Consider the following 27,539-nt stretch of genomic DNA (forward strand, 5'->3'; position numbering starts at 1 on the left):
GGAAGAAGGTGCATGTCAACACACATACACCCAAACTTTATTGGTATTTCTGCTATTCTGTACAAGTGCAGAACTGTGATGACTCATGGGCCATGTAGTCCCGTTCCTAGTACTATTGTGGCAGATGAATAGGAAAACTTGGGTTTCCCACCATTTCAGCCAGAATTGGAGCCCTTGCACCTGCAAGATGTTTGCCCACAAGAAGTCAGCCAAACAAGCCTTGAGCAGAAATCTCCCCCGTTTTCTCGCCGGGATAATTATAATCGAGATAGAGGCGCTAGGGAGGCGAATCGCAGAAGCGCAAGGATTGCTGCCAGACAATTAGCTGATTAAGCCTGTTTCCCTTGGGAACTCTTAAGGAGTCATGCATCTGGACACAGTATGGGTTTCACTTCTTGTTCCCCAGGGAAAGTGTTCCTTGGCGGGAAAACAAGATCCTATTAGGTGTTTAACCGCAAGGGAATCCTTGCGGAGTCAATTCGTCAGCTTCGGGGGTGAGATCGTGTGTGGACTACGCTACTCCTGTTCCTTGTTTCCAGGACCTTGCTCTTGTTCCGACCCTGCCTTGTTCCCCGGACCTTGCCACGGACCTCGCCATGGACCCTGTTCTCGTCTCTTGCTTCTTGTCGCCACGAATCAAGCCTTGTTTGCCAAGAATCTAGTTTGCTCTCCAGCCTTGTTGACAAGCTCTATTGGACTAAAGGACCCTGTCAATTCCCCACACTTTGCTCAGCAAGGTGTGTGTTTCGGTTATTGGATTATAACTTTGGACTCTAATATCTCATATTGGACATTAATTTCCTGGACTATATTTGACCTTTCCTGAAAGGTCTACTTCCGAACTTTATTCTCCATCTGTTTTTATTGACTTTTTATATTCCTTTAATAAAGATATTAGATAGATTCTGGTCTCTGCGCATGGTTATTGGTGCTCTGCAGCCTGGGTCTTGACAAGAACACCTTTCTCAAAAAGGCAGTCTTAGGGCCTTTCCACACAGCCACATAACCCAGAATATCTAGGCAAATAATCCACAATATCTGCTTTGAATTGTGTTATCTGAGTCCACACTGCTATATATTCCAATTCAATGTGGATTTTATACAGCTGTGTGGAAGGAGCCTTGCTTATCTGTACAGGTTCCCCATGAAGTTTGAAACAAGCCATTGGGGCACCTTCTTCTACAAGCTAGGTGGTTACCATCAATGATCTGGATTTTGTCAGGGGATGATGGGTAGCAGAGTGTAATCCAAAAAATTCACCATCCCGATCTTCACCTCCTTCTCCAGACTGTCTCCCCGTGTGGAAAAACAGCACTGGACAAACACACTCCAGCAGACGAGGGTTCGATTGGAAATCCAACGGCAATCAATCTTTATTTATATGACTATATACAAACAGAGCAAATCAGTCCTTCCTCCATGAGTGCTCTTGCCGAAGCGACTCATGCACACACACAGACACAGACACTGCTCTTCACTACTGCTCAGGAAACTCCTCTGCATTCCACAGGAACAAGAAAGAAAGTCCCAGTCAAAACAAACTTGACGCCATTGGTCCTGTGATACGTCAATCATAGCAGACTCTCATTAACTCCATAACTGCTGAAATGCCTTGCCGAAAAACTAACACATAAGGCATTTCTAATAACCCAGATTGATTTTAACATTTCACAATACACAATACCCTGACAGATTTTGTCCAGGTTCCTCTCTAGATGTGAATTGGTGCTGTGTTGCAAAGCTATAAAGGCATAGCTTTGGTGTAATTGTTGAGTGCCTTCAAGTTATTTCTGACCTGTAGTGATCCTCAGGTAATGTTTGGAAAGATTTGTCCAGAAGAGACTGCAGCTGAAAGAGTGTGACTTGACCAAAGTCAAATTGAGAAGCATTGCCAAAGCTTACTTTGCCAGATTAAAAAAAGTTCCCTACTGCTTTTTATTCCTCGGTCCTTAGGGTTTGGATCTTTGGTAGATAAAAACAAAATGTGTGAGCCTCTTCTGATACTGAAAATCCAGTTCTGAAATTAGTCAGAACGTTATACCTTGGTGTCCTGTTGCTGATCGCTTTCACACTACTCAGATGTTGCACTTTGACTTCCAGTTTCACTGCCATGGTTACATCCTGCAAAATCCTTGGGTTTGCAATTTGGTGAAGTACTAGAGCTTCTAGTAGAGGATTCTAAAAACCTCACAGATAGATAGTATTGTTCCCATAATCTAGATAATTTATTGTACTGTATGTTGAAGTTGCCTTTCCCTGAAGGACCTTCTGCACTCTGGCTTTGAACAACCTTAGGTTAGAAGATGTGGAAATTGCTGTCCGTACTGTTTTCTGTCTTGCAGTGGCACATAATGTTCCCCATGATTTCAGTGGCTCAGGGAAAAGAAGCAATAAATTGCAGTCAAGGTTCTGTTAGAAAAATGGAAATCTGTCTTTGGCTAGGATTCCATCAACTCGGATGGTTATTTTATTTTACTGTATTTTTGGCTGCAATGTTGTAGTCACAAATTATCCAGTATCCCTGAGGGAGCCCACAAGCAATAGCAGCTTGGGTTGGGAAAGAACACCTGTGTTTTATTTATACTCTATATGGTAAGTAGGCTATGAAGAGAACAGAAAGGTCAGAATGAAAACTGGGATGAGGTAATGGCTGCATGAAAAGGGAAAGCTGAGATTTTCCATTCATCACTGGCAGGAAATTAGGCGCCGAATTCTTGTGTTTATTTTTCGCATTTAAAGAATGAGTAAAAGTTACTGGGAAAGTGATACAGGGAGGGAGAACTGGAGAGGAGCCAGCATGCCGTATTCCCACTGGTTTTCATCTGCCCGCATCCCTGACTCCAAGGGCTTCCTTTTGTCACCATGATTTGCAGAGTTCTGAACTGAAGAGTACAGAATGAGAATCAAAACATGAAATTCCCAAAGGGGAAGTATGGGTCCTTGTGGTGAGGAGACAGGGTTGTGGTGGCTGCAGGGAGAAACACAACGGTTAGTGATACATGCAAGAATATTTCAACAATTCTCAAAGTATCTACCGTATATACTCGAGTATAAACTGACCCAAATATAAGCCAAGGCACCTAATTTTACCACAAAAAACTGGGAAAACTTTTTGACTCGAGTATGAGACACGAGTGGGAAATGCAGCAGCTACTGGTAAATTTCAAATATAAAAATAAAATAGATACCAATAAAAATACATTAATTGAGGCATCAGTACATCTTGAATATTTAATATTTTGAATATTAAAACTGTAATTTAAGATAAGACTGTCCAACTCCGATTACCTATATACTTGAGTATAAGCTGACCTGAATGCAAATATAAGCCGACCAGGACCCTCACTCGAGTATAAGCCGAGGGGGGCTTTTTCAGCCCTAAAAAAAGGGCTGAGAACCCAAGTATATATGGCATCTAGTTTTAGTTGTTAATAATAACAGCAAAGCTATTCAATACTTTCAAATACACAGTAGGCCTCCCTATCTTTGGGAATAGCTCCTCTAATTTTTCTCTCCAACATCTGAAAAATTTATCCTTCAATATTTGCTTTATACAGTGCTAACTTACTAACAGTTTAACTTTTTTATTCTCTTTCCTGCTTTCCCTTTCCCCTTCTTGTGTTGTAAAAATTGGAAATGTTCAATAAAAACATTATACTAAAGATACATTCTTTCTAGACATTTTCCTAAGAGGTGACAAACTTCAGCTCCCAGAATTCTTGGTCATTGGACAAGCTGATTAGGACCTTCTGGGAGTTGAAGGCCCAAACATCTGGGAGTTGGAGGCCCAAACACCTGTACTTCAGTGAAGAATTGCACTGAAGAACCTAAAATCATTCTTTTAAGGTATTTTCTAAGTCATCCAGAAGGATCTCTGGTATGCTTCTGCTGGAAGGTGACTGTTGAATCATACTGAGAAGTAGGTTAGAGTGGGGTTCTCTCTAGACATTTTGTAGGTTTTCCAGTGCAATTTGTGGTATTGCTATTGTCTGAGGTTCTATGTTTCTATGTTGTCAAGGAACATATCGCCAGCAGATATGGAGACTGTATGGTTAAGTAATGGTCATAACAACTCTGTAATGCAAGCCCATATTACTGTCTTAATTTTGCACATAAGAAAAGATGAAGCTAAGGGGAAACTGATTTCTCTCGTGCTGCTACTGAATTTACGGTTAAGGTGAGATTAAAAGCAGAATAGAGTTACAGGATTCAGTTGTATAGTAGGGCAAATAGTTACCAATATATGCATAAAATATATGCATGAAATGTCTGTGAGGATATCCAGTCTTCTGCATCTTATTGTAATCATAGTTGGGCTAATTCCTGATTGGATTTTAATTATTTGTCGGTAAAAAATAAGGCCTGTTAGTTCACTAGGCCAGTTGAACATAAGTGACCCTACTGATAACTAATACCCCAGTCAGTAGAGTTACTCCTACTGCTTTTGGAAGGACAATCTGTATATGTGTATGTGTGCATGTGTGTGTGCACGTGTGAGGGGTATTATAGCCAAAACCTACTGCTATAGGATTACACAGCCCTGGATTTCTCTTGTATTTCAATATTCTGGAAATATGGTAGGAGTATTTGGGGAGGATGATTATCTTTTCCTTATTACACTGCTTTTAGGTAACCCAAGCACTATGAAAACTGGTCATTACAGCTGACTGTCTGTGATGATATCTTACGTTCTTTTACAATTCCAAACTACTATATGTACATTTTCACAATAACTCCTAAGCATTACTGAATTCCCATTTTACCAAAGAACTTGTGGACTTATATGACTGAAACAGTAGCTGTTCTTGGCTTCCATAACAAGTACAGCAGAGTCTCACTTATCCAACACTCGCTTATCCAACGTTCTGGATTATCCAACACATTTTTGTAGTCATTGTTTTCAATATATCATGATATTTTGGTGCTAAATTCGTAAATACAGTAATTACAACATAACATTACTGCGTATTGAACTACTTTTCCTGTCAAATTTGTTGTATAACATGATGTTTTGGTGCTTAATTTGTAAAATCATAACCTAATTTAATGTTTAATAGGCTTTTCCTTAATCTCTCCTTTTTATCCAACATATTCACTTATCCAACGTTCTGCCGGCCCGTTTACGTTGAATAAGCGAGACTGTACTGTACCGGCAAATCTGCTCTGGGTTTTGGTATGTAGATTGGGAGAAGCTGTCCAATGTGCTGGAACCTTTATTTCAGATACCTTATTCAAAAATCTGGATAAATCCCAGGATGGATTCTTGAAAAGGAAGTCACCCGTTACTTCCGTGGTATCATGCCAACACAATCTCATGAATTTTATTGCTGAAGGCAGGTGGCATAGAGGTTTGAACCTCTGCTTCCAAGTCTAACGTTCTAACTTCAGTGCACCACTGACTCAATATAGACTTACTGGTCTGGTCTGTTTTGTTGCACAAGTTGTGGCAATTTGTTACTGGTCTGTCTTGTTATGCAACTTGTGGCAATCCCAGTAGAGCCAATAACTTGAGAACTGCTTGACTCCATACGTGTTGAAATAGGATGGCCAGAATTGCATATGACATTCAAATAAATATGGCCCTTCTGTAGATTTATGTAAATACAATTTTCAAATTTTCATTGTTGTGAATGTATATTTCTACAAGTGTAACCACTTTGAACTTTCCAATATGGAGGCTCTTGCTGACCTATTGTGAGTAGAGGCCTTATATACCCACAGCAATGCCTGTTGTCCAAATGGTGATTATGTTAGTTGTACTGAGCTGCTATACTGATGCAGTGGCTCTGTTCCATCTGTTCCCTCTAGGACAGTGGCTTAGAGGACTATGCTGCCTTGTGAGGCTTTGGCACTGAAATACCTGAATAGCCTTACTGCTCAACAATTTCCTTTTCAAGTTGTGAAGTTTGAAAAGAACCTTAGAATCATAGAATAATAGAGTTGGAAGAGACCACATCTAGTCCAACCCCTTGCCATGTAGGAAAAAAAAATAAAGATGACCACTCAGACCACTGTTTAAAAGCTTCCAAGGAAGGAGCTTCCACCAGACTCTGAGGCAGAGAGTTCTACTACTGAACAACGCTTACAGTCAGGAAGTCCTTCCTAATGTTCAGGTGGAATCTCCTTCCCTGTAATTTGAAACCATTGCTCCAAGTCCTAGTTTCCAAGGCAGCAGAAAATAAGCCTGCTCCCTCTTCCTTATGACATCCTTTCACATATTTATACATGGCAATCATGTCTCCTCTCAACATTCTCTCCTGCAGGCTAAACGTATCCAGCTCTTTAAGACACTCCTCGTAGGGAATGATCTCACCTTTGTATGCCACAATGCAATGCTGATGCAGTGGTATAGTGTTTGAAATCTTTGATCAGAGTTGGTCTCTGGAATGAACAACATATCATAGAATGTCACTAGGCATCATCTTCTCAATTCTGGATCTGGCAATGCTGGAAAGAACCAGTTATCAGCCCAGTTATAACAGCCTACCTTTTTAAATCATAGGTTCTGGAACAACTGATGACTTATTTGATTCCCACTCACTTTGCTTCTGTTTATTGCAGTTTTCAATCTGTCATACAAATGGTTTCAGAAGCATTGTTTTGGGAGATTCCGATTAGAAATAATGGTTTATAGTATTATGAAATGGCAAGAGGAAATTCTCTTGGATTAGGTTTTGTGGTTGCCATTTTAAAAAGCCACTAAAACCCTTCTTCCTGTGAATGATGCATCCTTGGCTGCTAAAATCTACTCTCCCATCACCCCCATTATTTCCATAGTAATCCTTTTCTCTAGTAATTGACATCATTTTCTGGTTTCCCAGAGAAACTAGGCAATGTTACTGCTGAACTGTGGTGCTGCAATACTTTCCACTTTTATTTTTGCAGATTAAAAATTATATGGCATTTCACCTTTGATATTCTAGCTAAGAACAGACAGCTACAGCGCCAACTTGTCCCGTCTAGATTGGCAAAGTCACACTGATTCACCTTGTGGTTAAGGTGCCTGCGGAGAAGAAGCCACAGTTCCCTTATCACTGGTCCCTCTTGTCATTCATGAAGAAAGCTGCCTTACCTAGGTTACTAAAAAGTACCTTATTTTGTGAAAAAGTGCAGGTGGATATCCAGGGAATCAAAAAACAGAGCAAAAAAAATTCATGTTTTTTAAAATAAAAACTAAAACTCTCAGAATTTCTCAGCAGTCAGTACGCTGTTTCCTAGCTCTGTAAATGACAACTTTCCCCTTAGAAACTGAATGAATATTCAAATGTATTTGAAAAATGGTAGGAAAACATGTATTCAAGTATTGTGAAATCCTGACAAAAAAGAGTCTGAACTGATAGGAATCTTCATGGTTTGAGCTTTAATCTGTGAAAAATTGTACAATGTTTTGAGCGGAAAACTGCACAGAATTTTTCTGCACAGAAAATTCTGTTTTCTGTGTAAAATGTAATTAGGGGTTTGTGAAGCATAAATTCCAGATATCCCCACCACCTCTCCAGACTCTATTTTTCCCCCTTTTTCTTTGGGAAGTCTTATTCTTCCCCAATTGAATTTTGTCCCTGCTGCTGGAAGAAATTGTCATGGTGATTTTCTTAATCTTTCTGGATCGGAATTGAAAATTTGATACTGTTTTCTTTATGTTGCATGGCCTATGTCATCATATTTTTCTGTATAAGTAGACATGTTTTATCTGAAAAGCAGCCCAGCATTACCTTTACCTTTCAGGTTGGCAAAATGGTTATTTTTGTAGCTTTTTTTCATGTCAGGAACAACCTGAGTTGCTTCTGGTGTGAGAGAATTGGCTGTCTGCAAGGACGCCCGGATGTTTTGATGTTTTTACCATCCTTGTGGGAGGCTTCTCTCATGTCTCCGCATGGAGCTGGAGCTGATAGAGGGAGCTCATCCACACTCTCCCTGAGTGGGATTCGTACCTGGCAGCCTTCAGGTCAGCAACCCAACCTTCAAGTCATAAGGCTTTAACCCTCTCTGCCACGGGGTGCTCCTATTTTTGTAACTAATATGATGTGAGTTTTTACAATCAACCATCCGTATCAACAAGTTCTGAATCCTTGGTTTTAATCAGCCATAGCTTTATTTTTTTAATTCCCCAAAGCAATGTTTCCACCTGCAAAGCACAATCCTGCTATAGCCTTCCACCATTTCACAGATCCCCTGGATCTTGATTTGTTGGCAATTTTATATAAGGCATATCATTTTACTAAACCACTGTGTATAACAGGACTTGAACAATCCCGGATTTTGGTATCCACAGGGAGTTCTGATATCAAACCATAGCACATACAAAGGGTCCACTGTACTCTCTATCCAATGGTATGTAGGAAAGTTTGATTTTTCTTAGAAGATATTGTAATTGGCACCATAAAATTTTCTACTGTTCAGGATATGACTATCACACCTGTCCAAAAATGGAACCATTGTATTTGGCTCCACTTCTTCTCTTCTGTGCTATGCACATCTTTGGGGTAAATCAATTCTGAGCTATCTGTCCCCCTTTTCATTATGTCTATTAATGATATGAAGGCATCATATACAGCAAGGCATGATAACCTATGGTCCACTAAATCTTAAATAACATTTCCAACATCCCTCACCATTAGGCATTTTGCTTTGGGCTGGTATGAATTGACATTAAATAACATTTTTCTCTACTTTGTTTTTTTCCCCTTATATTATAAAAGCTCATTGAAATCTTACTACATATACTGCTTTGTTGTTCTTGAAGTATACTCATGCATTTCATAAAGCAGTTTTTATTTAGAGCATGTTTGGAATGATTGAATTTTATTGTAAAAAATGATTATGTGAGCCCTTTGAATCACCTATACTACCTTAAATAAAGATGATTGACCAAGAAGGCACATCTTATCCCTTGACTTTCCCCTTTCCAAGTTTGGTTTTTGATTGCCTAAGGAAGTAAGGCTCTGTGATCTGATGTTAATGAAGTTTGAGAATATTGGAAAAACAGCCCATTGGCATTCTATTAACTTAAACCCCTCAATGTTTGTTTTTTCTTGAATGGTGGCTCTCAACCTTTGTATGTTTTGGAATACAGCTCCTAGAAGCCCAGCCAGGAAGGTTCAATGGTAATGGATTCCAGAAGTTGAAGTCCAGAACATCTATGGCCATTTCCCTGTTTTTAAGACTTTCTTGTGGATAAAGTTTGAGAAACATTGTATTAAATACTCTTTGACAGATGAAACAGTAGACCACATATGGCCAAGCATCAGCAGAGGTTGGTCAAGTTGGCAAAAGTTAATAATAAGGAAAGACAGACAAGGAAGGAGAGCTGCAGCACCTTGTTTTGCCTGAGCTCACGGGAAAGGGCAAGGCTCCATCCCTCCTCTTCTCTCCCTACGAGTTAATTGAGTGTAAGCTACTTTTGCACTTTGCAGCAATTGAAGTAGGTTTGAGGACAAACAGGGAATATGGAAGAAGAAAGAAATGAATATTTTAAAAGTAACTACAAAGGTGGAATGATGGAATTAATCATCTCTGTTAAATCAGGACACTTAGAAGATATGTATTAAAAATACCTTCTGCTTGGGGTTTTTATTTGTTTACCAAACCAATGTCAATAAAATAGTGAAGAGTAGAGACATCACACTGGCAATGAAGGTCCACATAGTTAAAGCAATGATATTCCCCATAGTAATCTATGGGTACGAGAGCTGAACCATAAGGAAGGCTGAGTGAAGGAAGATAGACCCTTTGGAACGGTGGTGTTGGAGGAAAAGAAGATCCAACCAGTCCATACTCCAGGAAATAATGCCCGGCTGCTCGCTGGAGGGAAGGGTATTAGAGGCAAAGATGAAGTGCTTTGGCCACACAATGAGAAGACAAGAAAGCTTGGAGAAGATAGTCATGCTGGGGAAAATGGAAGGAAAAAGGAAGAGGGGCTGACCAAGGGCAAGATGGATGAATGGTATCCTGGAAGTGACTGGCTTGACCGTGAAGGAGTTGGGGGTGGCATCAGCTGGTCCATGAGATCACAAAGAGTCGTAAGCAACTGAACGAATAAACAACAACATCTATCTTTCTCCTGTTACCAAGTGCATAAAAGTGAAGCGAAGTTTAGGTCTTTCACCTGTGTTTCCTACAAATTGAGGGAAAGAGAGACAGATTCAATTTTAAAACTCTAAGGCGCTAAATCAGTGGTTCCCAATCTTTTTTTGACTAGGGACCACTTGACCAGGGACCACTCTCCAACATTAGTACCAGAAGGATTATGAATACATTCTGGTCAATTTTGGTTACTCAGGGTGCTGATTCAGAAAATTGCATTGGATAGACCACATCTGCTCTAGTTTCGGATACAGAACATATGCCATCCAGTAGTCGCCATCTGATTTCCCTCAGAAAACCATATATAATATTCTAGAGCCAATGTGGTCTATCCAATGCAATTTTCTGAATCTGCACCCCAAATAACCCCAGGAACAGGGCTAAAAACAAAGAAAGCAAGATTTTTTTTCCTCCACATGTCTCACAAACCTAATTTTAGGTCTCGCAGACCACCAACAGCTAGCATTTGTTCACATTCTCTCATCCAAGTACTATCCAGGACTGATCCTACTCGACTTCCGATATTAGATAGGATCTGATGCCTTTACTGGCTTGCATTCAGATTATTTAGGCATGGCTTTACACAGTTTTAACTTTTTGAAAGCCATTTTAATGGATTTTTGGGGGCTGACTAAAGCCCCATCTACACTACCATCTTAGCCAGATTTTCAAAGCAGAAAATCCACATTATCTTCTTTGAACTGGATTATATGAGTCTACATTGCCATATAAAATTTTTCAAAGCAAATAGTCTGGATTTTATATGGTAGTGTAGAAACGGCCTTAGTGAGGCTGTGCTAAAAGGAAAACAAAATGGGTGCTTACATAAATTGACCATATTTTGGGACATTTTTGAAACCAGAAGAGGCATGGTTTCCTTACATATTATGTTAGGAGGGAGAGATTAGGAGCATGGATGGAAATGCCCCCACTGCAGTTGCCTACCTCTGTACCTTCTTGTACAAAAGTATAAGAAACAACTACTGCTAATGGTGGTTTACTATACTTTTATGCCTTTCGTACTGGGAGTAGTAGTGCTGCCTGCTGACACTGTTATTTAGTTGTTGCACAATCTTTCACTCCGCATTGTATGAGCCATTGTAGTGTCACATTCTTACGTGGGTATTTGAAGCTGTCACACCCTGGAGCTGGCTGCAGGTTTTGCTCTGGGCAAAGTAGTGGCGCTCAGCTGTTTCCTTGCCCACTTCATTTCTGATTTAGCTCTGTATTTTCGAGCAGGAAACTATTCTTCTCCCACTCACATTGGATTCTTGTAAACACTGTACATAGTTTTTTTAAAAATATATTCCAGTTCATTTCTTCTTATGGATTTCCTGAACATTTTTTTGTTATACAGCTCTCTAAGAAACCATAAAACCAGATGACTGTCGTTCTGTCTGATTGGAATGCTGGGTTACAAAACTAATAAATATGACTCAGAGAAAACATGCAGTTGTGTAACAAACGTAATACATACCATTTTGGAATGGTGTAGTGCTGACGTTAAAGGAAGCAAGCCAGCATTAAATGTCATTTGACCTATGCAAATGTGCCGTTTAGGGAATTGAGTTGTTCTGAAGAAGTTCCTATATTGTTGCATGTAATAAAAAAGGATTATTGATTAGATAGCTGTAGGTTTCTCAAGCAAGGCAGACATGCCACATATCGCAAAGTAAGGCAACCAACTCATTCTAGAATGACAAATTTAACCTGAAGAAGGGGTGAAGAAAAGGGAACAAATGTGGTATAATGTTTTGAGTTCACCACTAACTACCATGGATCAGTGCTATGGAATCTTGGGAGTTGTACTTGGTGAAGCTCAAGCTTTCTTTGGCAAAAAAAGGCTTAGGATCTTGTAAAACTACACTTTCCAGGATTCCATAGCATTGAGTTAGTTAAAGCTGTGTGTAACTGCATTAATTGTGTAGTGTAGATGCTCCCTTGGACAATGGAAGACCAAGCTTAGAAACCTTGCTCAGCCTCAGAAACTCACTGGGTAGCCATGGGCAAGAATTATTCAGAGGTCACCCTCAGCCTTAGAAGAAGGCAATGACAAACACCTCTGAATAAATCTTGCCAAGAAAATCCTAGGAGATGGATTCCATGCACAAAATATCTTTATTAAGGAAATAAAGGAAACAACTAAAAATAAGCAGAGTATATAGTCCAGCTATAGACCTTCCAGAAAAGGTCAAATATAGTCCAGTAATGTGAAAGTAGATGTCCAGTATTAGAGTTCAAAGTTTTAAATCCAATAACCGAAACACACTCAAACCTTTAGGCTATTTGAGTGGGGATTAAAGCAAGGTCTGTCAAAGAGTTCCAGGGCTCAATTCCGAGGCTAGGATGCAAGGCAAGGCAAAGTTAGTCGTGGTAAAGCTGATTCGCTGTCCAGGCTTGACAGGGAGACATGATGCAATGCCGGTCTACTCGAGAGTAGTGCGCTGCAGAACTAGAGTCGATGTGAATTCCTCAACTGACACGTTGAACACCGCAAAGGTCAGTTGGCGCCCAGAACTTTTATGGGACTTCGCTCTCCTCTCCAGCCAGGTGTCTGAACACTCTTTCCCAAGGGAAAGTGGACTAAGTCAACAACTTGCCAGATGCAATCCTCCTGGGAAACTCTCAAGGGAACCGGCTTAATTAACGCTTGCTCTCTCCGCTAATCTAGTGCTTCTCCTCAAATTCTGCTTCTCCGAGCGAGATGTTTCCCAAAACAATCTGTAGTCAAAAATAGCGTTCTCTGGAGAACCGGGCTGTGAGTCAAGGCCCTTTTTAATTAACTGTGGGCTAAAACTGTCAACAGGGGACATCTGGAAGGGAGAAGAATTGTGCGGAAATGGCACAAACCCCATCTCTTCTTCGGTCTGATCCATAATGGCAACGGGGTCATGACTCGGGAGTCTCTGAGACATTACACTGGCAAATATAAAAATACATATGCATTGTTTCTCATGGGTATATTTGTAAGCAACAAGGTTTGAGGATTCTGTTAGTAAAATAGTCGCAGAGCAAATGTGGTCTAGTATTGAACTATAACTCTGGAAGACCAAGATCTGAATCCCAGGTCAGCCCTGGTAAACCACTGTGTAACCTTGGGCAATTTATACTGTTACTTTTTCAGGAAGGCAATGGCAAACCTTCTCTGATGGAAAACTTCCAAGAAAATCCTAGGATAAGGATTGCCATACATTGCAGTGGAAGTCAGGTAACACGAACAACGTCCTCACCTTCTAGAGTGCTTAACTCTATAAAATCAAGGTTCAAACCCCTGTCTGATGGAAGGTTGCCCAGGCTCATCATCTGTAATACCTATAAGGGAGATAGGTACCACAAAGTCCTTCCCACTGGAAATAGCTGCGCTAGTTGGAAATTTTGTTTGAATTCTTTTTGAAACAATTTGCCAAATTTCTCAGATCAAGGTGGAAAAAACCTGAGGTTAAAAAAATTAAATCAATATAAAAATAAATGGTTGATTACATTGTGTGGGGTTGGGAGCCAGGACCCCAGTGTTCTATTCTTGTCCATTTGCGTGAATTGGACCTGGTTGGGTTTGCAACCAGGAATCCTAGGTTCTAATCTGGGCTCTGGGGTGGGCAGTGAGGTTAGCAAGAAGAAAGCTGATGTTGCTGTGTCAGATGAACCCACTGCACTGGGGCTGCCTTGGAGACCGAGTGAAAACACTTTGAGTGTGTTTTGTTATATGGGGGCGATTTTCACTTTCCCTGAAGGGTCTATTGTTCCCGAAACTGCTGCCCAACATGGAAAGTCCAGGCAGCCGGGGATTTGGTTGAATGAGAAACCCAGGCTGGGCAGGGAGCCAGGCCTCAGCTGGAAACAGATGCCCTTCTTTTCTCTTGAAGCGAAAAGGTGGGGAGCTAGCCTCTGCTTTTTTTGTATATGTGGGGAGAAAGAGTTTGAGAAGAAAAGGGGGGTTAGAATAGGGGATTATATCAGAGAGGGCAAAAAGATGATGTTGGAGTCCTAAACTTTATAACTGTGTCATAATGGGGTCAGGATGGGGAGGGAATTGCTTACCTTGTGCAGATGCCAAATATGGAATAACGGCAGAAAGATAATGGGATAATCGGAAGGGCTTTTTGTTTACATGGTTGTGTGGTCTCCTCTCTGATCTGGCTGATTGTGTCTGGGCGATGGGATCTTGTGACGCAGCAACCAAAGCTTTGTCATTTTTTATTTCCCACTCCCTGTTCCCTAGAATCCTGGCTGCCCTGGCTGTGAACTTGTATCTGCTGGAAAGCAACTCGCTTTTCCCCTCCATCATTTTCCAGCCCGACTGACACTGTCTGGCACAGTGTTGACTGAAAATCTCTTTTGAGGGAGAAGGAAAATTAGGAGTTATGTACAGCATCAGTACCCATCAGAACCTCTTTCTTAATCACTGGCCAACATTGCCTCCCAAATCTCTCCAAACATCTTTTGGAGGTTCTGCCCGTTTCTTTCCTATCACTACCGCCACATGCTTTTTCTCTGTAGCTTTCTGTGGCTATTTAGCAAGGCTTGGCAACTGCAGTGAGCCAATTTTCTGCCTATGTGCCCTTTAAAGTCCCCTGGCCTGTCAGAAATGTCAAAAATGATCTCCAAGTGCAAAAGCAATTTGCACTCAATTGACCCAAGGAAAAGGAGAAAAGAGAGCAGAATCTTGCCCTTTCCAAAAGGCTCTGACAAGAAAAAACTGCTGTTGTCTCTCTTAGCTTGTCTGTTCTTCATATTTGTTTGTTCTTCATAATGTTTGCCATATTAGCAGTATTCTGATGTTCTGTGGCCACATGTGCCCCAATTTCATCTGTGAAATGGAGAACATGACTATATATATGGTCAAGTGACAGCGGTCTAGTTCATAGTTTGGATGCATTCATTGAGTACATAGAAGGATCTTTCACTTCCCTATCTCTGAGAAATCACAACTTATCCAGCCATCTGTAAAAACAACCTGTACTTGGGAGTGAATTCTGCAATCCCATAGGTGGACTAGTACCTTGCCAAGAGGGAGAGCAGTACTTTTGGGGGGAAGGCCCCAGAAGAAACAAGTTTCAGCTCTGCTGTATCATGCAATGAGGAAGTGGTGCTATTGATATTTATAAAACAGTTGTTGTATTTTTACATTTCAAAGGCTTAAGTTAGTGCTAAGTTCTGGGCAGTGAAATGTCAACTGAAATGAAAAGCAAAATCAGCTGGAGATTTCTCCTTACATGAAGTATGTGATGAATTTCAAAGAAAGGCTGGAGAGGTTGGGTACAATAAAGCCATGTTGTTTTGTGCCTTCAGGTTGCTTCCAACTTATAGCAATCCTATCACAGGGTTTTCTTGTTCTGAGGGGGGTTGCCTTTATCTTCTGAGCCTGAGAGAAGGTGGCTTGCCCAAAGTCACCTAGGGGTTTCATAGCTGGGTGGAATTTGCATCCTGCTCTCCAGAAGCCGATCTCGATACTCATACCACTACCATGCTGGTCCACTAATCTGCCTCACAGAATTGATTTTGAGGCTAAAATAAGGAACACTGCTGATAGCTAATTGGAGGGATAATAAAATGTAGTAGAAAGAGAAAGTTGAATGGGTGAAAGGTAGGTACTGTATACATTCGTGTATAAATTGACCTCAAGTAGGATCTGAGAGAAGATTTGGAGGCCAGGATTATTGATTTTGATACGATCCATGGATAAGTCAAGGATCATGCTGTGGAGAGGGGAAAGCACCACCATCTCCTCAGGGGGCCAGTTATCCCTGGCCTATATCATCCATCCCCACCCTGGCATTCAAAAAGGCCAGGTGTCATGTCTCAGGGGAGAAAATAGTGTGTGTATCTATATGTCTTTTAGGTTCTCCTGGAGTAGGCTAAGCCCTAGCCTTTCACCACTCTGGTTCCTTTTGACAAGAGTTAAGTTACAGTTCTTACACTGATTTGTGGATAAGTTAATCCAGGTTTTTTTGGATCAACCTTTTAACTAAAATTTCTAGTCTTATAAATGAGTATATAAAGTAAAAAATATGTAGACAGACAGTGGAATGGCTCACAGAACTTTTGCCAGAGATATCAAAAAAGGAGGAGGTGTTTTTGCAGTTACATAATATAAACAAAGTTCTTAAGAATTGTAAAGCAGGAGTGAAAAGGTCAGGACAGCTAGCTGTTTGTTTTCTGGTACTTACATTCTAGCTGAAGCAGAACTTGCAGAAAATAAATAGAAGCATAGAGTTGGAAGAGACCACATGAACCATCAAGTTCAACCCCCTGCCATGAAGGAAAAGCCTAATCAAAGAACCCCCGGCAGATGGTTATCCAGCCTCTGTTTAAAAGCCTTCAAAGAAATCTTCACCACAGTACAACCTTCTCTTTTCTTTGTCAGGGTGTATTGACGGATCCAAACATACAAGTGGTCTACACTTCCATGCACCTGGCTTTCCTTGGACATATGTATATGTTACACAATTCATATATGTATACTAAGAGAAAACCAATATTTCAGGTCTTTATTTTTCAGAATATTTTTCTGTACAACTGACCCATCCCCTGGCAAACAGCCTAGCAAAAGACCAGCAAGACCAGGGCTTGCTATGGTTGGCTAATTTTGTTGGGTTGGACACAACAAACAAATGATGCATTTTACTTGAGGCCACATGGTGTCTTGTTTGCTAACTCTTCAGTGGAGGCAGAACAGAAGCTTTGTGCACAGATTTTTTTTTTAAAAGATATTCACAGGAAAAGCATGTAAGGAATGCTAGAGAAGCCAGGGTTAGCAGAACCACATAATCAGAAATCACATGTTGAGAGTGACAGAGAACAGAGAGGTTGGTTTCTTTCCCTCAGCATCTTCGTTCTTCTGAATGGGAATTAGTGGAAGGAGATGGAGAGATCCCCATGTGGGAGAAGAAGCCCACAGCCTTTCTGCAAAATGATTCTCCAGCATGAGCTACTGCCGGAACGCACGGCTGTTGCAATCACGTCATCTTCTTTCTGGTTTTCTCATCTATTATGATTCCAGTCAATTGAGCTGCCTCCAGCAATGACCACATGAAAGTGATTAAATGTAATCTGACTATGTGCCTTAGTCTTGGAGAACTTCCGCTCAGGATTGGGTGGGAATCAGTGTGGGAGTTTTAAAATACTTTACTCAGAAAATTCAACTCAGTTGCATGGATTTTCTGAAATTCAAGTCCAGATTAAATTTTACATAAAAATGCAGGTTTTGTCCCAGAAGTGTATGTGGTTTTGAATTTGCAAAATAGCAGCTACTAAGGAAAGATCAGACTCATAGTGGAATTTTTTTAACCCTTGACATTAAAAATGGACTCACTCGTCTATGACAGCACTGCCTTACTGCTGTGGTTGGATTATGTGCTCCTGTGAGGCAAGAGGCTATTGCAATGGGATCAGTATTGCTAGCAAAATCTCCCATGTAAGCAAGACTCTTACTGAAGAGCAGGACTACATGTGTCGAACAGCTCATTAACAGCTGCAGTAATGGGAAGAGACACTGGTGGAAGATCTCTCAGAGGCAGTGACACCTCCTTGGCTCGGTCATTAATCAGAATCCAGGTTAACAAAGCAGAAAGTCCACATTATTTTATTGGAACTGGATTATCTTAGTCTACACCAGTGGTTCCCAACCTGTGGGTCCCCAACCTGTGGGTCCCCAGCAGAGCCATAGCTGGGGGGGGGAGGTTAAGGGTTCAACCCCCCCAATGTTAAAAAAAAAACCAGGGTTACGCATGAATTGGTTAAAATGCATGAGTAAACTGGTATTATTACCTGACACATTGGGGGGGGGTTAAACCCTTAGCCCCCCCCCCCTTTCTATGGCCTTGATCCTCAGGTGTTTTGGCCTACAACTCCCAGAAATACCAGGCAGTTTACCAGCTGTTAGGCTTTCTGGGTGTTGAAGGCCAAAACATCTAGGGACCCACAGGTTGAGAACCACTGGTCTACACTATCATATAATCCAGGTAAAAACAGATAATGTGGATTTTATATAGCTGTCTAGAAGGGGCCTAGGTCTTGGAAGGGCAGCTATGAAGGAACTAGACCAAATCCCAAAATGTAAAAAATATATCATTGAACACTAAAGTTAGGATTGTCCATGCCATTGTATTTACTATTTCTATATATGGTTGTGAAATAGAATGAAGAAAACTGAGAAGAAGAAAGTCAACTTATTTGAGACATGGGACTGGAGAAAAGCTCTACAGATATTGTGGACTGCTGAAAAAAGGGGGGCTCTAGAACAAATAAAGGTCAAACACTCCCCTAGAAACCAGGATGACTATGCAGAGATTGTTGTATTTGGATATTTCATGATTCACTAGAAAAGACAATAATATATGGTAAGGTACTAGACAGCAGGAAAAGAGGAAGACCATGTTACAGATGGGTAGTCTCGATCAAGGAAGTCACAGTTCTGAGTTTGCAAGTCCTGAGTAGGGCTGTAGGGGACAGGGTAACGTAGAAGTCTTATTCATAGGGTTGCATAAGTCAAAGTTGACTTGACAACAGATAACAACAAGAAGCAGAGATGGGAGTCCTACAATCTGGGGTCACATGTGACCTTCAAAGGCCATTTCTACTGCATGCTGTGGGCCCTATCACCAAATCCCCCCCCCCCCCCCCGCCCTGAGCTGTATAGCCAAGTTGTTATATTCCTCATGATAGTAAAAGCTGGGATTTGGGATGCAACATTTCCTGTTGTATCTGGTTGGTTGTTCCAGGCTCATTCTCTTAACAACCAGAGTGAAGACAGGCTGAAAGTAGATGGCAGGCTGTGGGGTACAGCTAGCGGGGAACACAAGCACCTGTGCAATGGGTTTACCTGTTTAATCAAAATGTTAAGACCAGCACTGCTCTATTGCTTTTGGTTGGGTTTACATGCATTTGGTCTCCAGTAAGGGCACATTGACCTGGCTCATCTGCCAGAGTAGTAGCAGGCCATGCTGTGAGTTGGCTATTGTTACTATGTCACAACGACCAGTCTGTGGAAACCTCTGCTTGTCTACTTTTATCCATTTCATGTGTAATTACACTATAAGTTTTGAATTGGCCTGGAATGAGCTTGACATGGCTTCTCCCAGAGGGCTTTGGGAATTACAGCCTTGTGGGCTCCTCACAAATACCGCATTCAGAGAAATAGAGTTCACCCAGTTCCATGTCTGGATGTCAAGATGATTTAAGTAGGACAGAAATGCTGGCCATTTCTAGTGAAGCTGTGCCCCTGGGTTTCCAAGAGATGGGTAGCTACCAACACAATGTGTATTGAAGCAACAACAACAATAATAAAGACAGCTGCATCACACCAATGGTGTGATTCTAAGTAAGATATAATTCACTGGGCTCCTTTTGTTTGTTTTTCTTGTTCCTTGGAAAATAAGCCTGCAATTAAGCTGCCACTTGCTTAGCTATATTTAAAGGTACTGTCAACACTTTTAGGTACTATGGGATGGCATGGCAGTGAACCGTGCCTAGAGTGGTTGTGGGGAATGCTAATCCCTGTGCCACCCAGGCTAGAGGCACTAGCAAGCTAGAAAAGCTACCTATCAAGGCATCACTGCTTTCTAGTACAGGGAATACAGTTACTGCACCACAGCTTTTCCAATCAGATTTTAATAAATCCCCATTCTTTCCTGTCTCTATATGTGATCTGTGAATTTGTGGTTATTTTTCAAAAATAAATACAATGATCAACCATTTACAATACTCAGATTCAGTAGTATGCACTACAGAGAAAACCATCTCATACCTGCCATGGAGTTGACAAACCTAGTTCAACGCTAACATATTTTAATACTCAGGATGTCAAACCTGGATCCTTTAAAACAGGATTAATCTTGCAAAGCTTTGGACATAGGTGAACAAAGCTGTCAGGTTTGATTTCTCACACATTCAGTTTTTTAAAAATAACATCACAGTGCTTTCTAGCCTAAATATGAAGAAATGTGTGTCTTATAAAACACAAATTGAAATTAAATTCTTACCCATTGCTCCATTGCTATTAGTCCAGTGTATAGCTCTATTCAGTCTGCACATAACCCAGTGTATAGCCCTATCCAGCTCTTCCAAAATAATACATAAGAAGGTTATCTGATCCTGCTCCCTCCCTCCTTGCTCTTCCAATCAGAAGATCATCCATTTGAAACAGAAAGTGCTCTGTATTCCTTCATAGAAGTAATCCATGTGCCTCTGGCCCTGTAAAGTGGATGTTTGAAACACAGCCAGAGCCTCTCTACATACAAGAGACTCTCTGCTTCAAAATATTGCCCTCCATAGGAAGAGGGTGATAACAGAACAGGCAAATAGAACACATGGTTATTTGTATTGGGTTCAAAATGCCTAAAACTGGTTGATTTTACCAGTATACAGCTAGCCTTTCATACCCCTGTGTTCTTCATCCATTGATTCAACCAAGTATGGCCTGCCTGAAACTCTTTGTGGGGTGGGGTCCTCAAAGCAAACCTTGATTTTGCCATGTGCTGTGTATTAGACTCATGCAAAGGGATACCTTCCTGTAGCTTCCTGCCATTTCACAGATCCTTGGGGTTTTTCTGGCCCTTGTTTGAGTTGTTTGCTATTTATATACCATAGTAGCGTATGTAACAAGACCTGAACGTCCATGGATTTTGATATCTATGGAGGTCCCGGAACCAAACCCCAAAGGATACCAAGGCCCACTGTATAAAATCCTTACCCTCTTACTGCAGAGATGGAAAAATAATCAGTTCATAGCCCCCATTTTTATTTCTCTTGAATTCCTTGGAATACACTCAGAAGTGAAAGCCTACCCACCCATTTTCATTTTGTCCTGTTGAATCTGAGCATGAAATGGCATAAAGCATGTCCAAAGTTTTGCAAGCATAGTAGTTTGCAAGTTATGGGGATGGCGTAAAAATTTCCCTCCATAACTTGCCCACTTATTTCCTATTGCCTTGGTGCTCTAGCTTCCCAAGATTGCTCACCACCAGCCTCCTTGTCCTATGCCCATCCCCAGTCTTTGGACTCATGGATGACAAGGATCATGTTTGCTTTGATTCTAATATTATGTTAACATGTGGGTTTCAAAATTGCATCCCTCAGAGGAATGTCTGGTCTTGATGGAAAATTCCTTGTTTTTCCGTGTAGCTGTGGCTAATTCTTCTTCTTCAGATCTGACAACTTATCTCCAGTTGGAATGTGTCCTGCTTTAACCTTAAAAATCAACATCTTTCTCTCACGTCTGTTTCATTTTTCTAATACTGTACTTCAATCTTCAAAACACTCTTCAAAAGATAACACTCTTCAACAGAATGTCAAAAAGATGTCCCTGATTCTTCTTCATGGTCTTTGTGAATCACATAATTTATTTTTTCCAGCTATTGTGGAGTTGAAGTGTTTTGATGGGAACCCTAATACAACTACATCATAGGTGTTAGCATTGCCAGGTCTCCTTTTTTGTAATTGAGGACCAGAAAGCTTGTTCCTTATCAGATTGTCAGATGTCCCACTTTATAAGCGATATCCCCCATTTGAAGGTTAGAAAGTTTTTCCTTTTATGCAGGGTGCATCTAACCTGTAGAATGAATGGAGTTTGACACTGTTCGTAACTGCAGTGGCTGAATTTATGGAAACATGGGAATTGTAGTTTGGTGAGGCTCTTTGAAAGCAAATAATGTGTATAACTCCAACTCCCCCAAATCCATAGCCATGGCAGTTGAAATGTCAAATTGCATTACTTCTACAGTAGAGATGCACCCCCAGTCTGAAAGAGATGCCAAAAATGCTGTATTTGTGGGTGTGGGCCCTTCTTTCAGACAGAAATGTATGCATCATATAATTAACTACAGTGGACAATAGGCTGATTTAACAGAGAAACACATTCTTAACTGCATTCAATACAGGTTGATCATACCTTATCCGAAATACTTCGAAATCAATCACATGGATAGCTGAGATATGACACCTTTACTTTCTCATGGCTTAATGTACACAAACTTTGTTTCATACATAAAATTATTTTTAAAAATATTGCATAACTTTAGCATAACTTTAGGTGCAGATGAAGCATAAATTAGGTTTGTTTTTAGATTTGGATCTCATCTCCAATATCTCTCATTATGTATATTTATGCAAATACAGGTATTTGAACAGTCAAAACAATCCAATATACTTCTGGTTGGAAGCATTTCAGATAAGAGAAACTCAACCTATACTTTGATTTATTGTTTAGGCAGAACACAAAGTTGCTAGCAGTTTTTTTTCTTGTTGTCAATGCTGCATGTTACAAATTTTAACTGCCCCTTATTGCTGCTTGAAACCCAACAACAGTTCTAGGTACATGTCAACAAAAACTGTCCTCGGTACCTTTTCATGTGTCAAATGAACAGCAGCAGAATTGAATTGATCTGAAATGTGCCTATAAAATGTATCTTCTTCGAATTTGGAGACAAATGGTCTCTGCAAGTATGTGTGTGTTGAACCATGTTCAGTTTATATTCAGCATATTCCTTCCTGTGGTTTTTGAAAATACAGTATCTACACTGAAGTAGAACTTAGCACTTAATAGTATTTGATAGCTGATTTCCGTCTGCAAAAGTCAAAACTGCAAATGTCTAAAACCAACTATATTAATATGAATGAGAAATAAATGCATTCTTTATTACAAATGTGTTATATTCAATAAATAATAATTATGACCCTTCTGTTATTAACATAACATAGCCATATCTAATATAAGAAATTACATTTATTGCACAATAAACATTTCAAACATTTTTCTACAATTGCTCCCTGCCCTGCTCTACCCCCCCCCCCCTCCCGCCGAAAGCTTCTCTGCAATTATCTCTGACATTCATTGGAAGGATACAATTAATATTTGCATATTACAAACAAAAGAATTAATGAGTTTGCTAAAGGGCAGCCTGGTTGTTTAATTCTCAGCTACACCCACTTCACAATATTTGATGATGCTCTACCCACAGGTTGAGCTTACTTGGATTTTAGGATTGGGCAGAACAATGTAACTATGTCGTTTTGTTTTAACTAACCCTTTTAAACAAATGAGCAAGTTCAGGACAACTCCTCATCTTTTCCTTTAGGCTTGATGATTACACCTGCTTATAGTATCTGTGTTGAAAGTATTTGGGAATGGATAGGTGTGGTTCAGTTTCGCTTCAGAATCAACCTCCCAGGTTTGCAGTCAGCAAAAAGTACACATTGACACAACATGGACCATACAGCAGTTGAAACTAGCGTGAGGTTGAGGGAATTTGCTTTATGAGTGACATTTTATGTGTATGTGTAGTATGACCCCTTCTATCCATGGGAGATACATTTCTGGACTTCATGTGGATGTGCTAAATGGTAGGCAATAATAAATGCTTCTGAAATGAAGGAAAAGAATACCTTAAAGTGGCTGGTAGCTTTCCAACTGTTCTAGAAGCCGTTCCATTTGATGGGTGGATGAGACTACACCCATGAGTGATAGGTGAATGGGGAAATTATTTGCGTATGGAGGGGTTGGATACCTTCGTATGCAAGCCTTCTAAATATAGGAGCCAAATATTTCACTAGCATAATGCCCCAGGATATTTTTGCCCTCGGTCATCAATGCCTGCCTTAGGCATTTTCTGAATCTTACAACAAGCATAAAAAGCACAAGCCACCCATGGTAGGCATGCTCTCAGTTATGTAGTGAGAGTGATTGCCAAGGTACCAGTATATATGTGACAAGTTCATATTTGAAGGAAATACCAGTGCTCACCGTATGCATTGCATGAGATGAGCCACATGACATAAAGCCAGAAAGAGGGAAAGCGGTTTCCACACGGGTGATGAATCTTTACTTTAGGAATCTGGTAATAGGTGAAGCCTTTAAGGCACTGGATAATTTCCAGGAGCCAGGTTACCTAGACCTGAGACTTGTCCCTGGAAGTATATAGCTATGAATCAGAGCAGGAAAAGCTCAGCTCATCATTGCCGCTGTGGATTTCTTTGCTCAGCTTAGACTAACTTCTCTCTCTCAGCCTTCCCTATGTGGGGATAACAGTACCAACCTGTTATCTTGCAGGTTGATACAAGAATCCTATTATTGTCCACCAATATATGCAAATATGGCATTCTCTTAGGTGAGGGATATAACATTTCTGTACATTTGTAAGTTACGTATTTCCCCTACCCCTTAATTGGTGAAGTTGTGGAGGAAACCTTCAAAGAAATCTTGCCTAAAGGTTCAATCCCTTTCTCACACACATAGGAATAAGTCTTTATTGGATAGAATACATCAGGCTTTTGAATAAACATGGATAGGATTTTGACATAAGTCTGCAAGATTTCCAGTTTTCATTAGCATGGAACCAACAGCAGGGAGGGATGCTCATGGAAAAATAAAATGCTCCCCTTAAGTGCAATCTATTCAGTTTTCAATGAAAAGAAAAGCAATTTAAGGGCATGTGTCCTACTTACTTTTCAGACTTCATACTAGCTAAATGTGGTCCAAAACATAAGGGGGGCATCTCACATGGCGTTCGTAGAGTATATTTTGAAGGTTAATGATTCTGTCATAATTATAAATCTTTAGTTGGGAGATTGGTTGCCATTTTGGTCTATCTGTTGTCTATCTCTGTCCTAACAACAGATGTAATTTCAACATTGAAAATATTTTATGGGACAGCTGCTCTGCCATCTTGTTTGTGTTCAGAATACTCCAAATTAACAATGCTTTTGTTGCCCTTTTCACATACAAGCTGTTTTCAGCATTTATTCAGGGAGTATTCTAGGTTGCTCCAAGTTTGTAATGAGGTTTTTCGTGATGTTCTGTTTTAAAATGCTCTGTGTATATCAGAGGTGTGGTTCTGCTTCCTTTAGTAATGATTTTTAAAAAACGAACATGCCAATTTTCAAAGCAACTTCGCAGTTTTCCGTGGGTCACTATAAGTGTTAGGGAAAAATTTGCACAAATGAGCAAGTATAAATCAAGAGGCAACTGCTTTGTATTTCTCACTTCCTGAGAATTTTTTTGAGGGTAGCCTTTTCCCCGGACCATTTCCTTGTACTGAAGACTTGTGGGAGGTTTCATAATATCTGTTTATTTACAAATGTACAGGCTGTGTGTTTGTGTTCAGGCTATGGGAAGCCAGTTGGCATCTGAAGAAATAATAGTAATAGGGAAACCACCACTTCCGCCAAAGCAAATAGCCCAACCTTTGTGTCTCCTCAAGTTTTGCTTCCTGTCAACCACTTGCAAAATTTAAGCTCTTTTTCTAGCCACATTGGAAACATAAAATAGTTCTCTTTTGCTTCTTCTGAGGCAGATGGAATAACTAACAGCCTCTTGAAAGCTTTTCAAGCAAATTTCCCAAGCAGTGTGATAACTTAGCATGCAAGCTTCACATATAACCTGGCTACAACATCCACCCTGGGACTGAATCTTATTGATAGCACCAACAGGAGTATACCTGCTGGATCAAGGGAAATATGTTCCTTGACTAACTGCTCCATAATTGGTGCAATGGCTCTACTCTCATTTGGGACTCCCATTAAGAGTTTAGACTATGGACAAAGGAGAAAGATAATACTTAAAGTGTCCAATTTAAATCCTTTCAATCTATGTAAATATCAGTAACTCTTGTTGCTGGAGTTTGCAGGCTGGTGGGAAAACTAAGCAATCTACAGTGGGTTCCATATGCATGGGAAAGTGTTGTATTTGTAAATATTGTGTGGGGAAGTTTGATCAATGTCTACATGCTTTAGAGAGATGGCATTCTTAGTGGCTTCTCCTAGGTTTTGGAAGTAGAATTTCCACTCCTCCCTGCTGTCGTTCTGTTGGCAGGCAAACATGCTTTAAGAACTGAAGGCTCTTAAGTAAAGGGATTATAAGAGAAGTGCATTGTTTCAAACTGCACTTTGTCTTTTGTCTCTTATTTCTACGTGTATATTTTGTTTTAATATTGTTAATAAACTATAAAAAATAAACTATTCACTTTTAACATTGACATAGTATGTTTGACTATGTAGTAATTTTATTAATTTGTAAGTTACATTGAGTCCCAACCTTGGGGAAAAGGTGGGATATAAATTATGATGATGACGACGATACTATTGGTGATAGTGGTGATGAGATGATGATGATGATGATGATGATGATAAGTTAATTACTGGACTCATGGTGACCTGTGAATGAAAGACTTCGACGAGTTATCCTGTCAACAAGAGCCTTGCTGAGATCTTGTAAATTCATGGTCATGACTTCCTTGATTGAATCTATCGGCTTTCCTCCTTTTTTTACTCTCTTCAGTCTTTCTAGGCATTACAGTATTTTCTGATGCGTCCTTTTTAATATGTAAAAACAATGTAATGAATAATAAGTAATAATCTAATTTTTAAAGAAAATACTAGTTAAATCAGGAGTTGTTTATGCAACATCTGACATTTTGAGTGCTGATGGGACAACTATTCTTTTGCCAAGTCTTGGAAAATGTGTGGCTGAACCATCTCCTACTAGAGCCAGTTTTGCATATACAAGCCCTGATGAGAGAGGGAAGCTCTCACAATTACCTTCAGTAATTCAAATGTTCACAGCACATTAGATAGCATATACAAATAAGATGTTAAAAGTACTTGATGGATGTTTATGGCTGGTTACAAAGAACAACTACTGCAGATACTCCCTCATTCTTTCATACATTCTTAAGGATTTCAAAGGCAGGTTTTCAGTTCATTAAGAACACAAAAATAATGATCACAGACAGATGACATAACTTTAACATAGACGACAAGATGGTGAAATAGTGAAGATTTTCCATATCTTCTCCAAGTCATCAATCAAAATGGGGACCACAGTAAAAAAAATCTGAAATCTGGGGCTTGGCAGAACAGCTATGCAAGAACTAAGCACCTTGAAGTACAAAATGTGTCCATTCCATTGTATTTCCTATTTCTATATATAGTTCTATGTACGGGGGGGGGGGGGGGGAGGGGGGGGGGATCTGAGACTTAAAGACAATTTTTTGTTTATTTATATGTTTGATCTGTTTTTTACTTTAATCCACAATATATTATTTAATTTTTTTTGTATTTCGCTTTTTAAACTATGACCAAAGTGTGGGATTGTTAGCTGCCTTAAGTCCCTATGGATAGAATGGTGGGATATAAGTCAAGTAAATAGTAATAATAATTCCAAAAGCTGGACAGTGAAAGAAGCTGGTAGGAAAAAAATACACTAATTTGCGAAGTGGTGCTGAAAAGTTCTATAGATACCATGGGCTGTTCCTAGAAAAAATCAGGCAAGAACTTTGTTTAGAAACCAATATGAGTAAACTGAGACTGTCGTACTTTGCCCATAATATGAGAAGTGATGATTCACTATAAAGATTATCATACTTGATGAAGTATGGGGCATTAGAAAAGAATGAGGACCACATCTTAAGTGAATAGACTCCATTATGGAAGCCATGGATGCCCTGAGTCTGCAAGACCTAAGC

General features: G+C 40.1%; 1 protein-coding gene across 2 annotated transcripts in view; it reads left to right on the top strand.

Moving 5' to 3' along the window:
• Positions 1-27,539, top strand: part of syn1 (synapsin I) — a 186,236-nt gene that overhangs the window by 136,930 nt on the left and 21,767 nt on the right. The gene's annotated exons all lie outside the window — the stretch shown is intronic.

The sequence above is a fragment of the Anolis carolinensis genome, chromosome 2, assembly GCF_035594765.1.
Source record: "Anolis carolinensis isolate JA03-04 chromosome 2, rAnoCar3.1.pri, whole genome shotgun sequence".
In the NCBI taxonomy this organism is placed as follows: Eukaryota; Metazoa; Chordata; class Lepidosauria; order Squamata; family Dactyloidae; genus Anolis; species Anolis carolinensis.